At 34.6% G+C, this 20,291-nt stretch overlaps 1 protein-coding gene and 1 long non-coding RNA gene across 2 annotated transcripts in view; both read left to right on the top strand.

The window, feature by feature from the left end:
* The window catches only part of LOC124637443 (G-protein coupled receptor Mth2-like), a 78,448-nt gene that overhangs the window by 1,291 nt on the left and 56,866 nt on the right, over positions 1 to 20,291 (top strand). The gene's annotated exons all lie outside the window — the stretch shown is intronic.
* Positions 14,656 to 16,216, top strand: LOC124637445. The gene is made up of 2 exons (XR_006985242.1): positions 14,656 to 15,230; positions 15,516 to 16,216. It is a non-coding gene; the product is annotated as an uncharacterized LOC124637445 (long non-coding RNA).

Consider the following 20,291-nt stretch of genomic DNA (forward strand, 5'->3'; position numbering starts at 1 on the left):
TCACGTAAATACTGGGGGTGTTTAACTTTGAAAATAGATGGGTACTCAAACTTACCAAACATACCAATTCTTGACATTTACGAATGTATACTTAGTAACTTGAATTTGTTTCATTTAAATAGAGGCTCGTAATGTTTCCCCAGAGACCTAAATTAGGTTTACATGACTGGTTTTTAGTGTTCGACCTTTAGATTGTTAACCTTTCGCGAAACTTGTGAGGGTCATGCGAGCACAGAGGGTTGCCACCCGCACTATTACTCTTTCACTCACTCGCTTCCTGTTTTAACATACACGAGTCATTTCACTTTTCGCTTAAATACATTATGATGGGCAGTATGCTTGATTTAATTTTCATAACCGTGTTACTCGTGATAACCCTTCTGTGATACACGTAAATGTATTTTTGCCACAACATAAACATTCATAAAGTTAGCTAAACAAATCAAAATTCAGTTAACGGCGAGGCAATATTAATCGGAACATGAGTGTAATCGATTGCGTAGCTATATCGATAACGTTTTCAATCGGATGGGGCGTTATCTGGAATCGTGAGTTGACCGTTCACCTGTGCTAAGTTACAGGGGTGACCGCGTCCACGCCCGCTGCCCGCAGCCAAACCGGCGCCAATCACCCGGAAATTAGTCACAAATCAATAATTTCCCGACGATACTGTCCACTATCGGTAGTGCTAATAGAGTCTGATTGACTCGACTGCCGTCAATCTATTCCACTGATGTGAATTTTCCATCAACTCGTGTTTTAGGCGGAATCGAAATTTGCGTTTGGTTAACGATTATCGGAATGAGTTACGTTCGTGTGTTTGATTTGTTACTTCGTGTTTAGTCAACTGCCAGAGTTTTCAATAGGTGATTACCTAAACGGTACCTATCTGCGAATGAATAAGAGATAGACCTATGTTTGTGAATTCGTATAAGCTAACCATGCTAGCTATGGCTCTAACCTACCTAATTTTAACACCTCATGTTTAACAATACCTATGTTTTGTAAACATATACCCATGTTTTAACAAAATAAATTATCTTTTATCTTTTTATCTTTTATCTTTTATCTAGCAACAAGATTGTCATCTAGGTACATATTTACTGTACTCCCAGGTAACCCAACACAATTATGGAAATCACAACTGAATTAAATTAGTAAACCTAAATTGTTGATAAGCCTCACATAAATTGTAATCATAATTAGCTAGTTAGCTAAAGCGTAAACTAGGAACATATCACAACTTAGTATTCAATTATCTACTAAAGACCGCATGCCGACAATCTGCGTGGGTTAGGAAAATCTAAATGATTAAAACGTGTACGGAACGGGAAAACACTGTTACTTTACCTGATAGTTCTCAGAACTCTGAAGTGCCTTTATAATGAAGTTACTAGACAAATTGTAATGTTGATGTTCGCTTGCTAAAACTACGCACTTTAATGCTCCTCATCATAAAATAGAAATGCACCTAAGTCCATAATTCAAACGTTAATTAATTCATAAAGTGGGGATCAAATGTGTAATTAAGTGTACCGCATTGCACCTCACGGACACATTAAAGCCCTACATATTATTGTGCCGTGTTGTAAACTCACCCTCCGCGTTCCGTCTTCATTAAACCAGAATACGAATTTAATACTTGCAAAGTGTAATTTCTTCGTGTAAGCGAGTACTAAAGGACTTTATTATGTTACACAATTCGACTAACGAAAGTATGCGAGCAAATTTAAGTAGAAACCGTTAAATAAACGTTAAAAAAGTTTCTTCATTAGACGATTTAAATCCCAAGTAATTTCCGCGTGTTCATTTAGAATTTGTTCTTACCGCTGCCTGTCCTCAGCATAACGACCCATAGGCGACGTTTAAAAGTTAATTATCCTCCTTAAATTTATTATTCCTATAAAAATCTTTATGAAACGTAGACAGCCGTAAGAAAACCGTAACAAAAAGTAATAATAATGACGTTCCCCTTTGTGACGGCATTATAAAAAGGGAAGATGTAATTCCTTAGTGAATCAAGCATCTGCCTTTGAAATATTGTCAGTCGTCAACCAAAATAATTATCTGTTTCACTCCCCCGACCGTTAAGAGCGATGAAGCGAATGTTTTAGCGAAAATCGATGGCTTAACTTCGCATGCTATAGTATCACCACGCTGCACCTGTAAACAAACATGTTTTTGACTAAGAACAATATCGTAAGAGGCGAATGTTTCACAACCCCAAGAAAAATGGGAACAGGAAAGTTTTGTTTGTTTTTTTGCGTAATAACCTTTATTGTGACATAGGTAAAATATTATAAAGGAGTTTCAGTGAATAATGTAGTTGTTTTATCGTTATGACAAGGACAAACTTTGTTTATAAGTTGTTTGTCATTCTTCGGTACTGTAGTCATTAGGTTAGGCTGCCTTGTCGTAAAACTGAAGTTAAGCACTATGCTGTTGTTATGTTAAAATGATAAAACGCTCATAAGCCTTCAGCTTACACGCATAGAATTAATTTGGTGTGACGGAAAAATGCAATTAGCTACACAGTCATTTTGCAAAATTCCTCTAAAGCCTCACGCTACGTAGCGTCGCACAAAATTGTATTTAATCCACGCCTATATTAGTTTGGAGGAATTTTAGTTCTTATCTATACATATAATAAATCTGTAAAAAAACTGTGTCTGTACATTGAATATATTAAAAAAATAATAATTGGGTGGGGTTTAGAAACAGTAATGGAGCACAAATCCAAAAAAAAAATTCTGTCTGTTTGTCTGTATGTCTGTATGTCTGTATGTCTGTTTGTTTGTACACGCTAATCTTCGGAACTACTGGACGGATTTCAATGATTTTTTCTTTGTTGTATCAGTATTAAGCCTGGTCAACATATAGGCTATAATTTATCTTCGAAACTTGAAGACCTGATGCAGAACACCAACAGACCAACAAAACTATAAGAGATACAAATATGGTGCCATGGCAAAAATTGTTTCATATGATGAGCATTTTCAGCTGAGATAATAAATTTTAAGATCTGGAACACCTGATGTGGAATCCCAAGAGCCCAGCTTCTCTGTACCATATACAGGTATGACGTTTTAGCAAAAGTTGTTCAATTTGATAAGCACTTTCTATTGACTTATACAAATTGAAGATCTAAAACACCTGATGTGGAACTCCAGGGGCCCAGCTAGACTATAGCATATAGAGGTGTGACGTTTTAGCAAAAGTTGTTCAATCTGATAAGCACTCTCTGTTGACTTATAAAAATTGAAGATGTAGAACACCTGATGCGGAACGCCAGGAGCCCAGCTAGACTATAGCATATAAAGATATGACGTTTTAGCAAAAGTGGTTCAACCTGATAAGCACTCTCTATTGACGTATATACATCGAAGATCTGGAACACCTGATGTGGAACTTCAAGAGCAATACTACACTTGAAATGTATAGAAATGAATGTTATGAAATAGGTAGTATGTTGAATCAAAAAAAGTAATTAGTCCGTCTTTTACATAATCCTAAAATAATGGTGAGGATACCTCGGCGGATTTTAAACGCAGATTACGCGCTCCCTGTGGGTCACTTACCACGAGGCACCTATCCTCCGAGCAGGGCTACTAACCCTGCTCTAGCGACTCCACTCTGGACGGCCAAGCCAAACCAGAGGCGTGAGACCTACCCCCGTCATGGTTCACTCCGACCGGCCGGAGATGGGGGACAGTATACCCTGGAGAACTCAGTATATATAGCCCACCGGGGTCGCTACTCCCCGTCATCAGCCTCAGATGTCCTGCGGTGCTTATATCTCATTATTATTGTCGTTATTATCTCAAGAGCCTTTGTCCCAATTATGTTAGAGTCGACTTCCAGTCACGATGTAACTGAGTACCAGTGTTTTACAAGGATCAACTGCATATCTGAGCTCCACAACCCAGTTACCCGCTCAACCCAATACCCCTTGGTAAAACTGGTCAGACTTACTGGCATCTGACTACCCATAACGACTGCCAAGAATGTTCAATGACAGCCGGAACCTACAGTTTAACATCCCCTCCAAATAACGATCATTGGTATCCAAAATATACGTAGAAAGTACATACGAACTTAGAAAAGTTGCATTGGCAGGTACTTGCCAGACCAGGAATCAAAGACATACGCTCATACTTGAGAGATTGGTTCTCTACCCACTAAACCACCACGACTTCCACTAAGTCATCACGACTTTGTCATCTCAGTAACATTTAATGTTTTTTTAACGTATTAATACGTGTAATATTTTTGCCACACACAACTTAAATGCGGACTAATTAGAATCACTACTTTTATCCCTATGGTCACGTCTTTTGCGGTTCAGTTCTCAGCGTTTTGTTTAGTCTGCTGTGCTTTTGCCGTTGAAGTACAAAAATTAAATATATGGAACGTTTCTAATGGCTATGCGTATTCCGTTGTTTTCAAGTCAACGGGCCCTTAAAATACAATATCAGACGGTTCAGATCTTTGATTTTGCTCACCCCGTAGTCGCTGGCATAAGGGACTTTATCCGCGTACGAAGTCGCGGGCAGAAGCTAGTAATTTAATATACCGGCCTTTTATGGTCCCGAGGGTTGTATCATGATGCTTTATTGTAGAACGTTAACTGTCTACTATAGTTTATAAATGGCTGCTAAACTTGAATTTGTTACACACAATAGGACCTATTGTGTGTAACCCTATTGAATAGGTGAACATATTCAGGGATGTTAACAACTTTTTTGTTGAGGAAAAGCAGTTTCCGATTGGTCAGCTCCGTCGAAGATAGCTTGCTACTTTTTATTATTTATCAATTAGAGGTTGCCAGCGATTCGGACGTTGATCGATAGATTACTAGATAAACGGGCACTGATTGAAAGGTTCCGAGGTCTGACCACATTTTGCACTCAACGGCTTAACGAGGATCAGTAGTTTAGAAGTAAAACTGTGGGATAATGGTAATTTTACTTGAAAGTGCTTTTAATTTACACGGAAAACCGCGCATAGAGGTCTAAGAACACACATATATTTTTAATGAATGCATTGAACAAGGGTTTCAAGCAGCATTTTTCTGTAAAGTTTGATAATTTTTACTGTATTACTCAAAAGTCTTAAACGAATCCGTAGAATTTAAAAATTCACCTTTATAATTTCTAACTTTTCAAAAAGTACCTAAAAATGTTTTAACAAAATGTCCGCGTAAGAAAAAATGTGCTGAAGAAATATAAGTAGGTACCTATACAAGGAAGGTTTATAGGTTAATAACATGCCGCAAGCCACGGCATCGCTTTATCAGAATTAGTGATGCTTATTGCTCGTATCGTAAATCTGTGCGATGACATTTATCACTTAATTTATCTTTATCCGATGTATTTCGCAATGGAACGAATCTTCGTTACAAAGGGAGGTTATGGTTTCATTTTCGATATTTTGTTATTGAAGTGGTAATCGAAAGAAGCGGTTTTAGTGTGATGTTTTAATATTCACCTATGTGGGAATAAAGTGCCATTAATCATAGAAAGCCTTAGGTGGCATTTTACGACCATAACCCGTATTAGCCTGAAGAACTTATAAATATTGGCATCCAGTTCACAATGAATCAGGTTCTGAAAATATAAGAAAATTAACATCTCGTTATGTTCGAATTTATTTCATTAGACAACCGTATACCAAAATAATATCGATGAATGTTTCTACATAATAAATAGATTGTCCAAAATTATATATTCTCCTTGCCTAAGATAGTTACACTAGGCGGTGAGATGTTGTAGAAGTAGGTACTATTATCTTACACGATGTTGACGGTACCAAGAGAGTCGCTCTACGTAAAATTAGTGTTTCAGGCGAGGTGCTTCTAAAATATTGGCGTATAAAGATTAAAGCCACTACCATGTAATGTTCTACTCATCTCAACTTATATGGGGTTGTATGAAGCATGGAATTTCCACTTACGTATACCTACGTTCGTATTTTAATATTTTATTGGAAAAGTAAGGAAGTGGTCAGTGGTGGCCATTTCTAATAGACATCAGCAGTACCATATGCATATGAATGGTGCTGTAAAATATTTAAAAAATAAACAAATCGAAAGCCATCAACGGATTCCATAAAACATTTGATTTGAAAATGTGTTCCAATTACGATATAATTTCCGGTATAAACAAAGTCGATACATCTTTCACTTCCCCTTCAAAAACTCTGAATTCTGACGTTCTCGTTCTACGATAATGTAATATTTTTTACCTTTTCATCTTCAATATTGCATATCATAATATATTCCTGCTTATCAACAGGGGGATATGTTCCATCAAAGTAGTCGCAGATAAAAGCAAAAGATACTACATATAATATCTATTCTAATATTATACAGAGAAAAAAAATGATTTTTGTTTGTAATGGTTAAACTCAAAAACTCTTGTACCGATTTAAAAAATTCTTTCACCAAATGAAAGCTAAATAATCTGCAAGTAACATAGGCTATATTATATCCCAGTACGGGCAGTAGTTCCTACGGGACGCGGGTGAAACCGGGGGAATACGGCTAGTACTTTACATACGTATTTACATGTGACTTTATACTTAGTTCCCATTCAAGTTTGAGATGAAACTGTCGGTTGCACGTTTAGGGATTATCTCCGAAGACAGCTAATATACTCGCACGATGTCGTGCATTAAAGCAAGTTCCTTAGATTTATGTATGAAGTGAACTAAGTGATTGCCTGTATCACGTACGATGTAAAGTAGGTAATATGTCTTGCAAAGATTCGAGACGGGGTGCCAAGCGAATGCTTATAGTGTGCTAGAGGAAGCTTTTATTAAAATGTAGGATTTAGCTTCTTTGCTATTGCTGTGTTGAAAAAAATATGGGTATTTTCAGCAGCTAGAATGTTGACTACTAAAACAATAAGTATTCAAATAGATAACTATGGAGGACTAATTCTAAAGGATAATAAATAGATATACGAAATATAGGGCGTTGGTTAGGAAAAAAATAAATAGATGGGTAGGTGACTCATAATTTGCTGAATAAAAATTAGTCATATACATATACATGTAATTTCATTAGGTATTAAATAATTTGTATAACTTAGTTTTTGTTTTACAAAGTCGTTATTATATGAGTCGTACAGTTGACTAATAATTGATAAACCTGTGACCCTTTCCGTTCAATATAAAAATAAAAGTGATGACATAAAGGACAAAGTCTCTCTCTATGATATTGGCTTACAATTGTTAGTATAAAAATGTACACTCGGGGACAAAATTTAAGGGTCAAGTTTAAAATCTCTTTAAAACGAAAACCATGCAGCAATACCCAATGGTATTCGACAGAAATTACTATTTCAATTATGTTTATTCCAAAACTACACTTACTTAAATAAACCTGAACTGCTTTAAATATGCTTATTTGGATCGATCAAATATAACAACCTTTTTCCGTAGTTCTATGAATTAGGTACCTACATCCCGAATTTCGGAGCAGTGACCAGCATTACTGTAACCCTTTTTCCCAACTATGTTGGAGTCGTCTTCCAGTCTAACTAGCATTACTGCAACTGTCCCATACTTTTGTTTTGAAGTGTACAAAATATGTGTCCACTTTAATGTCTCTATCAGCAGACTATGTGGGAGTCCGCGGTCATGTTAACATGGTACAAACAATGGCAACTCCTACGCATACCTGTAATATGGATTTAAATTGAATACCGTACTTTATACGTTTTAGATGCTCATAAGTTCTCCACCAATGGCATCTAGTTTAATTTGATGACGGTTAGAATTGAAAGCACTTTTACGTTTCGAATTATTTTACATTTAAATTGAAATTAGAATGTGTTACGTTCATTTGTTTCTTTTTTTAATTTGAGAACCTTTTATTAATAAATTCTTCGGAGCTTTTATTAATACCACCAATTTGTTATAATATTATTATAATAATGCATAAGTTAACAACAAATGTAGGCTATTAAATTAAAGTGTTTGGAACAAAGTTAAATGATTAAGTTATTAAAAACGAACTTGGAATTTACGTCGGGAACCTGTTATGATGCATTTAATATTGAATGTTGAAATTAGGGTTGTCAAAACTAAAAATATGTAGACTGTGGATTTATTAAGTATTTGTTGGATATATTTTTGTGAAATAAAACAATACATACATACTACACAATACATACATACTACATATTTTTGATATTTCCATATTTGCCGCTACTTTATTAAACGAAATTTTATACGAGTAATATCCTTTCATATGAAAAGAACTATAAAATTTTCTAGCGAAATATGCATATAATGAGATTTTGTTCCATTCATATGATAAGACAGGCAGTAAAAACATATCTATTGAAGTATTGATGTACGATGTTCTTAATTCTTAGTAAAAAAGTAAATACAAAACTCTTTTTTACATTATTATTCCCGTATAAAATAGTATTGATAGAATTAGAATTATTTCTGAGCATTTTAATGCTTCATAATTTATCATTTTCAGGGCAATGGACGTTCAACTTATTTTCCTTGTCTGCAAATACTTATATATATATATAACTTAACTTCAGTCAATTATGGCCATGTCTGTAATATATGAAAATACATTTATTAATATAGAGGTACGTATTATGAGTAGGTACCTGATCTTACATTGTAGAACCTCCAACAAAGTAAGACCTATTTATGAATTCATAAACACTGGCAGGTTATAAGCGAGTACCGACTCTTGTCACCGGTTTCCTTATTCGAGTGCCACTTATGTAGGATTATAATCAGGTAGTGTTTTGAGGAAATCTATTACGTACTAACATCGATAACCTGAACAGCTCTAGTAGCGGCTCCACTCTAAAAAGCCTTCCTTCCTTTGCGTTTTGTATGAAATTTCATATTTGAAATACATATAGTGTTCGTTTTGACATACTACATTTTAGATAGTTCCATTTTTAGACATCCTTATCTCAGTACCTTTTACGATTACCTACATTTTGATAATTTATTTGAATGAATTCCGTCCCTGGCTGGAAGCCTTAAATTCTAAGCATCTAGAGGGAATTGTCCGGTTTAGTAGTAAATAGCCTCCTAAGCTGAACTGCGAGATGCTATTAAATAAAAGGAATAACGTTTTTAAACTATTCAATAGCTCATTTAACTCACGTGTTCAAGCTCAACTCATCTAGGTGCTAACGTAACAAAAAAACCTGGAAAAGGTTCATATTTGACAAAGATTCAATAATATACTGGCGTTGGCAACCCTAATTAAAAGTTGGCAATTAGCATAAGTTAATATTTAGTAAATAATACACATTAGTTATAAAGATATTGATCTGCCAGGATGTGGGAATGATCTTACAGGAGCCAGTTCGGATATTATTCTGATTATTATCTACACTAGAGCCTTAAGGAATAATCCTAATTACAGGAAAAATATAGTCTTTTAGGGTTCCGTACTTAAAGCGTAAAACGGGTCTACGGAACTAAGACTACGCTGTCCGTTGGCTGTCAATAAGGCTGTATCTCATGAACCATGATAGCTGGACCGCTAAAATTTTCACAGATGATGTATTTCTGTTGCCGCTTTAACAAAAAATACTAAAATCTATAATGTATCAGTATAATGTAGTATCGAAGTGAATCTGGGTCGAGGAGGTTAGATAGGCAGTCGCTTCTTGTAAAGCACTGGTACTCAGCTGAATCCGGTAAGACTGGAAGCCGACCCCAACATAGTTGGGAAAAGGCTCGGAGGATGATGATGATATGCAGTATCGAAGTGATTGGTTCTAAGGAACCCTTCGAGCAGGAGTCCTACTCGCATTTGGCCTTTTTTTTAATAGTTCACCTGCTGTTATTTTATGCAATATCTTCTTCCTTTTATTCATGTCTGCATTAGCATTTTTACGATGTAATAAAGTGTTTGTATGCAAATGTCTTAAGTGTCGCATACAAAGGGTTTATGGTTTTTTAATTTTTGTGGCGCTACTTGACATTGGCGCGTTTTATGTTTATTTGGTAATAACAATTTTCAGTTATTGCTGGAGTTGAAATGGATTGATTTTGTTTTGATCTTCAGTTGAGGTAAGGGTTGTAGGTAAGGGTTTTTTGCTGAGGGAGAGACTTTACCTTTCCATGTTATGTGTGCTGTGTTGCATAGTTTTGTAGATAAACGGTTCCGATAATAAGTTATTTTGGTTCCACAAATAACAGTAGCAAATCTGAGTGTTCTGCACATAGCAGTATTTTGTTAGCAAAGACATAATATTTAAACCAATTGAAATAAGCCACTCACTCCACGAACAAAGAGAGAGAAATAGCTACCTTTCTAGCTTTTCCGCTTGTCTGAGGAACACATCAAATATCCATAAACACTGAAGTAATATTCCTTCATATAAAGACGTGCCACGAACATATGAAACGTACAGTCAGCTTCAAAAGTAGCTGAACAAATCAAAATTTCTTCTACTAATTTTACTTAAGCGACATACGATTCACATCCGACTGAGATCCAATCACGACTCAATTACGATTGAAGCGTATGTGGCATTGTGGCGCAATTTTTTCTTTTAAATAAACGTTTTTATCCGTTTCTGTGTTTCAATAATTTGTCTTATATTATGTAGTAGCAGAATACCCGCTAAGGTTAAAACTGCTATTACGATTCATTTTCTATTCAATTTTGACATTATTAATTAAGCAAAATCGGGCCCCTGCTAAACACCGGTCGTTGATAACTTATCAGAGTATTCATCTAGGTTTTTCTGTTTAAGATTGGTGTTTGTGTTTCTAAGAAATTCTGACTCTACGTTATTATGCATTTTTGAAAGTCTTGATTTGTGTAGGTACTTTTGGCGCTGGCCATACTTTCTTTTGCGCTATCAAGTACACGCGACTGAGTCGAAATGCCAGTAGACTCGACATTTCAATCGGTGCTGTTTCCTCCGCACGCGACTCATAACTACCTTTCTGAACATCTTAATACTTTGTTGTTGTCTTGTTATTCCACTTTATGTGCTGTGTCGTATTTTGTAGAAAGAGACTGAATCAAATTACCTGGATCTCTTTATTTTACGCATATGAAATGTATTCTACCGTATGCGTAAAATTGTTGCAGAATCTTTCTTTAAATAGTGCTCTTGTGTCAGTGTAAATGTTTAATGCGGGATTTATTTAACTTCTTCACCATTGTGCTATTATGATCGTTATGCAATTAGAATGACACACTTCTGCAATTATGTTACCATTATAAGTTCAATGAAAAGCTGACACTTTATTTTACGACCTAAAATTATTTGTTTACTAAACATACCTAACATGAATGATAACAAAATTCATAAACTTAACGCTTCTACTTATGTAGTCTCACCACTTACACAACCCATATTTAATACACACATAAATATATCTAGGAATTTGGGAAGCCATGCGTGTAATTTAAACTCCTATTATAATTTACCTAAGTTGAAGATAAATTGTCTCCTAACCTCTATAAATTAGCGTCGTCATCCCACCTTACTTTACGAACTTACAATCTAATTAAACGATATCAGTTTACTCATTATAAGATTTATCTCTCTTCTAATCCCGTAACTTTTGCCCCGATGTAAAAATAAATTTACTTTCTACCGTAATATAATATGTTAGGAGACAAACTGATATATGGATGTTTTGTAATTATTTCCCTTTGAGCGCCGTTTATTTATCTTCTGATGAAATAGTTATCAACCGTGGAGGTTTACATTATAGTGCACAATCAGAATTGTCTGTCAGACAATAAATAACATCGGGGTCCTCGTTGAGAAGCAACTAATTAAGTTCTTGTGAGTTCGGACGTCGCGTGGGCGACTGATATCCCATCTTAACGATCCAGGAATTTATTGTCACCAACAAATCGAACTCAGCTCCAATAACATTAAGGATTGTATTCGATTGGGACTTGACCAACTTATAAATTTCTTATGCAAATTCATAATATTTAGTTCTTCGATGCTGACTCTATTTTAATAATTGATAATGCTAATGAAAAGTCTTGTATGAAATATGTTTTTTAATGACTGCCTTTGTGAAGACAAACATAAATTATGTTTAAGTCAACCACACAAGAATTACGCCTTGTAACATAAAGAGAGAATGAACTAAATTCTACGAAATAAAAAGGTTATTTTTCAAAGCCTAACTTAATTTGAGCACCTCAGTCGCTCGCCGTTATTGCTCTTCTACAATTAGGACAACGAAATTGAAATGTTCACATCAGTGACATAATTGTAACTAATGAACTTATGTAACCCACACACTAATGCCGCGTCTAGACCATTCATTTTTCTCAGAATAGATAGACAGATATATATTATTGACGTACCTTTGACAAGAATAATTGTGCCTACATCAGTCTGGTTATTTATTTTCTCTTCAATGTTTTGTAGCTAGTAATTCTAGATATGTCATTACTATATTTAGGTATTGGAGCTGTATTCTGATTCCAGTATTTACGTGAACAATGTCTTAGGGCTTGTGGACTGTGTGTTTATGTTGGACCTCCGCAGAGTCTAGAGTAACGATCTTAAATCATAGTGTACGAATCATGCTAGCCATGCGAGATTGTTGTTCCATATTCCTAGTACTAAGTAGGAATAGAAAATGAATAGGCGATGGAGGTGAACTATCGAAGTGTGCTTTGTATGTGCTCTGTAATTTAAATTAGTTGCTGTGTTTTTACCTGACAGGGTGGGTGATAGCGAGGTTTTTGAAACTTGATTATTTTTGTAGACTATGTTAATTTTATAGTCAGACTGAAACATAGTCTGTACTGGTTTCTAAGTTTTCTAACAATCTAGTTCCAATACATCCCTGACTGTACCTGCGTGGTCAAATACTTACTTTAAGATTATTTATCGACAGGATCTAGACGTAAGTGATAATAGTTTACCATACTCATAAACCTCTATCGTAAACGATTCAGGGACAAAAAACATGTTTAATAACCATGTAAATGAATATTATAAACAATGCAAATAATAACAACGACCGTATTCATAGGTGGGTCCCATCCATTACAGGTCTATCATAAACCGACTTAATTACCGGACCTCCGCTGCGACTCCGGCGCATCTTAAATCATAGTGATCAATTCTCTGTGGAACAATGTACAGTCGTGCTCACTGTTTTGTTACCAAACAATGCGCTGAGCGAACAATTTGTCAAAACTTGTGTTCTTACCTGTCCTTACTGTTGTTTGCTCACGATTTATGTGTAGACGCTGGCCATTGACAGTTTTGTGGTGAAGCGTTCGAAAAAAATGTGTTTGTTTTTCTGGTTCAAGTGTTATGTTATTAGGATCGATTACCAGTTTTTTTTTGTGTATCCTTACCTTGAATTATTGTATAGTCTGGTCAGCAATTGATCTGTAAATATCATAATCTATTAGCATGTTCGCTTTTTGCTTCAGATATTTAAATGTGTTGTGTGATGCTAGTTGTGGCTTCTTTTTTGTTGATTGTTTCTTTTAGAATCATCTTGAATGCCTTAAGTATGAGTTTGCGTATAACTAAGTTTTTGTCTGGGAACTCCTATTGTGTTAATACGGACTTCACAGGAACAAAAAGTAAATAAATAATTAACAGCTGGAAGTATCGGATTTATAAGTATTTCCTACAAAGGCACAAGTTCTTGTCATAATTCTTAAAACAAGGAGCAAATAATATGAAATTCATTCATCACTGTCCCTTACATCGTAAGCTTAATGGCCGAGATGTAGATTAAAAATACTGTCGTTTGTATTCACTATTGTTTCGAATAATAGGAACAAGGTGACGCAACCTCTTTTCGATACTGATTTATTATTCGATTTTAAATCGATGTGCTCCTTGATGCATGTACTTATGCAGTAACGAGTCATGGTAACGATTGTTTTTTTAATCGATTGTCATTTTTATCGGTATTGATAACTTATTTATTATGTACATTCTTAATTTATGTAAATTTTTAAGTAGGTATGGCATTTTTATTCAATCTATACTAATAGGTACGATACAGACGAATATTTTTTTGTTTGTATCGTACCAAGGCTCCGAAACGACTAAACCGATTTGAAAAAAAATTTCACTGTTGGAAAGTTACGCTCTTTCCCGGTAACGTAGGCTATATTTTATCTCGTTACGAGAAGAAGTTCCTATGGATGTTGGCGAAAACAAGGCAAAACAGCAAGTGCTAACTACGTAATTCTGGCGTTCCTATACCAAGAAAATCTGTGAGATAAGATATGAATAATAATTTAATAAATATCAGGGTATCTACAATTAACTGTACCTACTGATCGGCAACCTTCATCATACAGTTAGGAATGATGCAGCAATCACATTAGGCCGAGTATTTACGATTCTTACCGAACGCATCGAGAAATATAGAAAATTGCCATCTTAGGAATGAAGTGAAGCCATCTTCAGTACCGTTTCCATTAAATTGTAAGTCAAATGGATAGAACTGTAGTTACGAAGTCAGTAATGGACGGTAGACCTAACTGTCAAACCATGTAGGCACAATTTATGGACTTTTCCGACACCTCTCTTCACCCTTTCAATAAAAATACGATTAAAATGTTGTTTTGTTTTGTTCTGTGTGATTTGTCGATATATTGTCATTGTAGAAGTTGGATAAATATTAAATATTTGGCTCGTTCTCATAATGAAGGAATTTTGGTTGGCGCGAATCATAGCTCATTAGTTTCTAAATATTTTTAATTTATTTTAAATCTAAAATGACTTAACAATTGGATTTTATATGGGCACTGAAATTCAGATAGATTCGATAATATCTTTTTGTAGAAAAATGCCTCAACATGAGCAAAATTGTCATTTTCCTGTGGGGCGATTTTCCAAAAAGCAAGTTTTCTACCGACATAATGCGTAAAGTTAATACATAAATAAATCAATCAATACCTAATCACAGTAACAATTAGTCAAACTTTGCTAAAACTTAAAAAAAAGTTTCGTGGCTCCCTATTTTTTGACGATTTTTAATCATAGAATAGGGGCGACAAGAATTGTGTATTACATTCCTGTCAGCTAAAAACATGTCAAGAATACCTATAAATTGAATTGTGACAGCTGTCGCCAGATTTCTATAACAAAGTAGGTAGTTAGGTAAGCTCATTGCCGCTTATAGTTCCGCGTAACAGCCAATCAGACAGTCGCGACGAAGCTCTCATCGACCGTTGACGCGTTCGGGACAGACAACTTCTCACTTGTATGGTAAGTATTTACGTAAACAATATTTGGATTTCATATATACTTTTTATTATTTTAAATAATACACCAAGGGTAAATATTTCATGAAGTACTGAAATGTCATTCAAAGTCAGCGTTTTTGTGTTTTTTGTGAATAACCTCAAAATTATCACTTTCCTGCATATCACTTGTCTGGATCTGTGTACACAGGAAAATGATGACGTTACAGAAAAGTGATAGATTTACTTTGATTTCTATTTTTTTTCTTAACATTTTACATTTTAATCCGTTGAGGCCTTGTTTCCACAGAAACCAAAATGTCACAACCTAAGAAAAAAAAGACCAGGGAAGAAGTACTAGCACAAAACAAAAAAAAATAAAGAAAACATTATGGAAGAATGAAAAATGATCCACAGAAGTTAGGTTCTTTGAAAGAAAAGAAAAAAACAGTATTAGGTAATTAAAGTCAAGAAGTACGTACAGGAAAGATAAAAAATAATATCCGAGAAGACTCGAGACAAGAGAAAGACTCGAAACTGATTCTGATGATTGTTATTGTATTATCTGTGGATTGTTACATGAAGAAGACACAACAGGTCAAGATTGGATCAAATGCATGCAATATGTCATCAATGGGCGCAATGTAACTGCATCAAAACGGAAATAGTATCGTTCAATTGTCCTGCCTGGTTATTGGATAAAGACTATGCAATGCAAACTTAAACCGACCTATGTACTTAGAGAATTTTTGACTGATTATTATAAAAAAAGCACTGTAATTATAAACGCCATTCTAATATTTAAGGCTGTTTAAAGTACTACCTGAAAAAAGGCAGCTGATTATTTTGTATAACGTATTCATTTCAGAGAATGGGTTGATTTTATTCATCTCTTTAAGACAAATTTAGACTATTAACTTACAGACTTGTTTAAAACAGACTATCATTATTTATTGTGCCTTACTATTAAAATTTTGTAATTCATTGTTTTTAAATAAAAAATAAATCTGATAATTTGTGTTTGATAATCTCACTTTCCTGGTTTTTTCTCACTTTTCAGGCAGTAAAATAACATTAATATCTTAAAATTGTTAACGGTTTTTAATAAATATATTAAATATATAAAGTGAATAATTTACACGTCACTTATTATGCATTTTTATACATATTTCATGTTTATTTTCATTTTCCTGTGCCATATATCATTTGCCAGTCTTGATTTTTTTTTTAAAGACCTATAATTTAATTATTTACCAATATTTTGTCTGACCCGCAAAACCTGTGCTTATTTATGTAACAATCTTGACTTCTGGCCACTTAGCATAGTCAATTTTAGAAAAAAAGCATGGGACTAATAATGTTCCGTTAAAATTCCTTCATAATAAGAACTACCCATTTACTGCTGTATGTTGCTGTATTTAACTTCAATGAAAATCATTACATAGACTATTGTTAAATTCGACAGACGCATTTTGATCACCTTTTGTTTTTGAATGTTTAAAGCGCTAAAGAAAAATATGACCAAGCAGTAACGGGTCACGTAAAAAAGCAGAAAAAAGGCTAATTATGTAGATGGCAATCTCTTTGTTTGGGCGAAAGTTTCGGCCTGATCTCTGATAGTTGGAAGCCGTCAGTGATTCGATCGTTACGCAATCGGGTCGCAGGATTTATGTCCGACCTTTATTGACTTTTACGATCTATTCCGTTGCTATGTAGTGTTAAACTGTTGTTAAGTATACTGATTTTATGTAAGGGAATGTTTGGGAGCTAAAGGTCCTTTTGTCAAAAGGGAAAGAATTCGTTTTTGTAGTAGATTTGCATGATAAAAATACACTTATTTTTGCGAAGGGATTACGATCGTTCTCTGAGCAGCACGAGAATCATATAGGTACGAAACTTTAATCAAAATTGAATACAGGTATATTTTCAATGACTTTCACACACCTAGGTACAATCAATAACACCACATACAGTCGAAAACCTGCCTTCAAAAACAACTCCCGTATTACCTACTAAAAATTTCACACACCAATTTAACACGATTTACAAAAGCAAAAAAAGAACGAAAATATTTTTGGCATAAAAAGCAGCCAGTATTAAAAAAACAAAAACCAAAAACAATGCGACATAAAGCAGAGGTGACATCGTTTGTTGTCACTATACTAACAATTTATGCATGAAGTCTAATGGGTCCCTCCATCAAGCTTGTTTGCAAAGCTTTCTATGAAATTTTATTCGGTAATAGCCCGTATAGACTTCCACGTCTTGCCGATATCACATTGTCAATAAAGTTGTTGTTAAGTGATTTGGGAGAAAAAGTTTCGCATTACCCCTTTGAGTTTGCCGAGTTTTTATTTGTTTGCTGTCAATCTGGATTTTTTATTTATTTATTGGTTTGTCTACAATTGTTACACATAAATTAACATTAGTTATACAAGCACAGATGATTAAAAATAGCCTTTGTGTACAATATCACTTGACAAACACAACATTCTCAGAATAAGTACATGGATGACAAGTAACACTACTCTTAATTATTAAAATAGTATCATGCCTTTTAACAAATGGTTCATATATTATATGGTTCATATATTTTTTACAAAGCCAGTATAATACCTACAACTTATACTGTTATGTGCTGATCTTATGGACCTAATGATGTAGTATATTGATGGGAAATATTATTTAATTACGGTTTTTGTACTGTTTGGTAACTTTATAAAAAAGTTATTTGGCATATAAATAGTCGTATACTATAATTATTATCTATTTATTAGTCAACGCATGATAGGAATATAAGTATATTATACCGACGTTTTCAGTCCCATACTTCTGTATGTTTGAATCGTACAAGAAAAACGAACTAAGTATGAAGTTGACATAACGTACGATATAAATATCGATACCTTTACCTTACTACCTTAGGATATTCGTCATAGCCGGAACGTGAGACTCGACACTCAATATCGTAGAACGTGACATTCGGTATTTCCAAATCGCACTATAAACCGTATTTTCTAATGATACTGTGATTATAATACTGATGACATTGACAAGTGTTGCATGCTTAACTTACGTCACTCGATAATTCCCACTAGAGTGACGTCACGGCAATTTCGCAGCGTTAGGACGATTCAATAGGAAATATTGACGGAACTAAAATTTGAGTGACGTTATCAGAACAGTTAATTGTTATTCATTTTGTTAGTTTTGTTGAGACTGTTATTTTTTTTTGTATTTTTATACTATCCCACTGCTGGGCAAAACCCTCCGCGACGATACAATTTATTAGGTACTGTCTACTAATTGTTAAGAAAAAGGTTTAAATAAAGAACTCAAAATAAAGCTGTTTCAACACATTTGTAAGACGGGAACCTGAAGAGACCTGAATCCATTCAACGACTTCAACAAGAATTTCCTTCGAATAAAGATTTAGTTTGTTCTTCAAACATTTTACTTTCCATCTCACCATTACAAACACTAACGTAAGAAAACAAATTCTACAATTCCAGCACGTAACCAGAGTGGTTGAATATGCATCGTGTAACAAGGAGACAAGAACATTCGAGAGCTCGGAATGCGTTGAATAGAATTCTTCCAGTTTCTTTATTGGTTCCCGATCCTGCCATCTATTCGCCCTGAGTTCGGTCACTATTGAAAATTCCTTTTTATTCCTTAGAAAAACACGCCAAAGTGAGTGTCAGAGACCCCATTTAGAGGGTTACCTGTCCACTAGTTTGCGTGTTTTATTTGAAGTTTGTTGAATTCCAAATTCGTTACTTAAAAAAAATTGTTCAAGATGTTTCATTCCACCTGGGTATAATTTGCAAAATGATTTGAATGAGAAAGAGCAACACAATTTTAAAATGAGAATTTTTATGTTCTTGCCAACCAGTAATTGTATGACCAGTATCTAAAGCAAAAACTCCTTTGCGTAATAGTAATTGGACCAATCAAAACGAACGGTTTATGCACAAATCTGAATATACGTAATAGTTTTCCGCAAAATAAATTACGCTTAGGATTTATTTCATAAAGGGTTTTTACATAATTGTTATGGGGTTTATCAAATTCCGTGTTCGTAGTTAATCAAGTATAACAGATTGATCGGCGGTGTGGCATACCATTATACCTTAATAGCTAATGAATGTGATCGACATAATTATGTTAACTTAGGGGGAACTGATGATATGACATCTGTAATGCAGCCGTGAATATCTTATAAGCAAATCTGCTACGTATTGGATTTCAGTGGTCTACCTACTGTTCAGCAAACAGTAACAAATTCCGTGCTAATATTTCTAAAATATCCGAGACAATGTAGTGTATTTGAATACATTTAAAACCACTACTAAATTAGATAGCTTAGTGTATGCATAATTTAAAATCCTTATCGATCATTTACCGATACAATGTATGCCAGAAATTATGTATGCTCTGAAGAATGCAGAGCGCATACTCACAAAAGGTATTCGATACCTTCGCGGATTTTAATCAGAATATTAATATTATTAGTTCGTCTCGCGCTAAACATTTTTGTTACAATGATGTAACGTGTTTCATGACTGCATATCGATAAGATGCAACATTGTAGCATTCAGGAAAAAAAATGACATCACCTGTCATTAAAAACGTGACCCTCTATGGTTCGGAAAAATGGCGATCCGTTATCTATGACATCAATGCAAATGAGTCCGGATTCTTCCGAATACTGACGTAATTGTTGTTACTCATTATGTTGCAGTTAGGGAATGCCAATAATAAAAAGTTCCCCCATAGAAAACAATATTTTATGCATTTTTCGGTATTAATCATGCCGAATAAAGAATGTTAACATGAGTCAATGATGTATTCATTCAGGGAAAACAAAAAATAATTTGCTACTTACAAAATGTGGGCAATATTGTAGGCACGTCATGAATTAAACGCATACTACGTTACGCAAACTGCCTTCGGTTCTAAAATTCGGTTTCTATATTATATACTGAAACTATTACTATGCCTTTGGAAGCCTAGAACATCGAACCGTCAAAGTGGGGCCACACGAAGCGGGCCAGAATTCCGGTATTGTTTCAGAAGACATCCG

Source organism: Helicoverpa zea, chromosome 16 (assembly GCF_022581195.2).
Source record: "Helicoverpa zea isolate HzStark_Cry1AcR chromosome 16, ilHelZeax1.1, whole genome shotgun sequence".
Lineage (NCBI taxonomy): Eukaryota > Metazoa > Arthropoda > Insecta > Lepidoptera > Noctuidae > Helicoverpa > Helicoverpa zea.